The following is a 3,172-nucleotide window of genomic DNA, read 5'->3' as shown; positions in this document are numbered from 1 at the left end:
CCCCACCAGGAAGGCTCTCACTTTTGATTTGGAGCCTGCAAGTTTCTGCAGGCTGCTTGGGGTGGGGGGGAGGCAGGATGACATGAGCTGAGACGCAGAAAGGAGGCTGCCAGCCTGCTCTTGCCTTCCCTTCTCTTGTTCCCCCCTGAGCGGGGAGGCTCTATCACCTTCCAATGACTCTGAAAAAGCAATTCAATTTTCCCGGCTGGGAGAGAGCAAGGCATGCTGGGAAAGGATGCTGGCTCCTTGGCCTGGACCTGAAGGAGGAGGGTCAGTCCCTGGCAGGAGCTAGAATACCAAAAAGGGAAAGTGTGAGCACCACTGGATAGGACCTTGCCTTGGCCTACAGCCCCTCACCACAAACGGGTTTCAAAGAAGGATGGAGAGGAGATTGGATGGCTCCAGTAATTCTAAAGAGGCTGAGCCCATACAAAGCTCCCAGTGTGGAAAGGGGAAGGGTAAATGGCTTTGATTTCAGGCTCTCAGCTTCCTACGGACAGGGTCAGCCTCAGCATTCAGAGGGTGAGGACCTTATTATGGAGGGGTGGGCCTGAAAAGGGTGCAGGTGCTTGACAGCCTCCATCGGTGCCCCTCTAGAATCTCCCATGGCCCTCTCTTCCTATTCTTTCGCCACACCCTCACCCCTGATGAGGGAAATCCGCTGTGGCTGACACCGTCTGTGAACTGGCTCTCAGACAGGTGCTCTTCCCTGACAGCCTGAAGAAACCAGGACATTCAGGAGAGGACAGAAGAGAAAATGTGAAACTGAGGGAAAGAAGCTCGGGGAACTAGGAATTTCCAATAGTGGCTGCTTTGTGGTCTTGCTAAGCCTGTCAGGTATCAAGGTTCTTGGAGGAATGAGGAAGGGAGGGAGTAGGCAGAGTCCCAATGGCAGAGTTAGGCTAGAAGAGGTACCTGAGGTCCTGGAATCGAGAGGAAGCCCAGAATCAGCTGCCACCCCATCTGCCCACATCACAGCCCCCAGAGCTCAGGGCAAGGTCTGGAGCCAGGACATCCTAGCACCACCAGGGGGCAGCACCCTCACGTCCATGGTAGGTTGTGTCACAGTAGCCTGGGCAAGGGGCTCTGCGTTTTGAGGGAACACTAAGACCTCACACAAAGAACCGATGGGGACAAGGCCCATAGTGCTAACTGCAGCATAGCGACTCCCACAGAGAGGCACAGGTAACAGGTGAGCCCAGAGCTCTAGAATAAATCTCCAGTAAGGGTGAGGCATTCTCTAGAGGCCTCAGGACTGAAGCTGAGCTCCCCGCTCCGGAGCTGGTCAGTGCACAGAGCCAGGAGACCTGGTCCCATGCACCTTTACCCAGCTGCCTCTCTCAGGCTGGGCCCTCTGTTTTTGTCAGCTCTTCCTAGGTTCCCATGCCCATGTCCCAACTTTCTGATCTCCCTCCCTCCCCTCCTGGCCTCCTTTTTCCCTGGAAACTTTCTTCCTCTACCCATCTCCCCAGGTGCTCATCACCATCCATAAGCACTGCAGAGTGGAAGCACCAGTTGGGCAGATTTACTAGGGCGAGTGGCTGTTTTATTCACTGATGTATTTCCAGTGCCCGGAACTGCTTCTGGCATATCGTAGGTATTCAGTAAGTATTCATTGAGTGAGTAAGTCAATCAGGGGTGGGATACTATGGGTTTTTTCCCCTTGCCCACTACACTCCCTTTCTTCCAATGACTAAGCTCAGTCATCCTGATTAACGGAAAGCAAGGGAGAGACCCCAAGGGACTTTGCCAGGACACGGACCAGATAGGACTTGAAAGTTATTTATTACATTAATATTCTGTGGTTCTTTCTTCCTCACTCCAGCTTCTGGCGTGTCCCGGGTCTTCTCTTCCCAGTTACTCTTGGGATATTTCTTTTCACTGCAGCAAACTCAAAGCCAGCTAAACTCTGAAATACAAACATCAGTTTCGAGGAGCAGGGACTGGGCACAAAAGGGGTGCCAGAAAATGTGTGTTTCTGATTAACACACCTCCCCTGTGTATCAGTACAGATCATCAAAGATCATTGCCATTTTGGTTTTCTGGCCTCATTAATAACGAGACTTGCTTGTAAAACTCCCTTGCATTGGCACTGGGCTTTTAACCTTTCCTGAGACACACACAGGCCCTTGTCTTGTTTTTCCCAGTTGAGCTAGGTACTGCCTGATCTGGAAATGGGAAGGTGCACAGGTGTCCAGGGTAGGTGTGTCATTTACCTTTCATTTCTGCCTCAAGATCTCCTTACATCATCCCGACAGGCATGGAAGCTGCCTGAAGCTGTAAAAAAAAAATAAATAAATAAATAAAAATAAAAAAAAATAAAAAAAAAACATTGGGGATTAATATGAAGATGTAAAATAGGTTCTGGACTTAACAAAAACAAATGAATCTGGAAATTGCTCTTGGGATAGGGCCAGTAAAGTCCTGTTGGTGCCTATGTTTTGCGTATGGCAGCTTCTCAATCACTTAGCAAACAGGTTCTCAGAAGCAGGAACTGTGGGAGCTATTAAGATGGAAAAAGCACAATGCCGCCTGCAGGAGTTCAGGGTTAGGGAGGGGAGAGGAGGCATATACACAGGCAAAGTCAAATTTTAATGGGTGGAATAAGAGTAGAAGCAGGAGGGGGTCATGAGGCAGGACACAGGCACTTCCTATGTGGACCCCAGAGTAATGACGAGCAAAGGCTTTAACTAATGACTTTTCAGGGCCACCCACCCACCCCACATCCGTAACACGTTTCGCGATGAACAGAGCCAGAGCTACGGTTTCCTTCCAACTGGCACAAGAGGCGTTTCTCTGCCCAAGGCCACCCGTCCCCCATTACATCGCGGGGGCTTTAGTGGCTGGACAGAGGCGAAGAGCATGAAGACCATGCGCGTCTTGGGCTCCGCCGGGCCTCCGAGGCGCAGGATGCGGGGCGGGGTGCTCAGAAGGCCCCAACACGGTGCTTGGGAAAGGAGAGGGCAGCTTGATCCTCGCGACAGCGTCTCTACCCTCTTTCTTCCTTAGCCTTCCATCAGCCGCAGTGAAACCGCAACAGTTCGACCAGTTTGGCGGGGAGGGGGCGACGGAGCCGGGCGGAGGTTAGAGGTCAGGGGTCGAGAGCGCTTCGGTGTCAGCGGGCTGCAGTGGGAGGAGCTGCGGGCCCGGGGGAGGAGGGGAGCAGGGCCGA

This window comes from Colobus angolensis, unplaced genomic scaffold (assembly GCF_000951035.1).
Source record: "Colobus angolensis palliatus isolate OR3802 unplaced genomic scaffold, Cang.pa_1.0 Scaffold273, whole genome shotgun sequence".
In the NCBI taxonomy this organism is placed as follows: Eukaryota; Metazoa; Chordata; class Mammalia; order Primates; family Cercopithecidae; genus Colobus; species Colobus angolensis.
Note: the sequence above shows the minus strand (reverse complement) of the source record.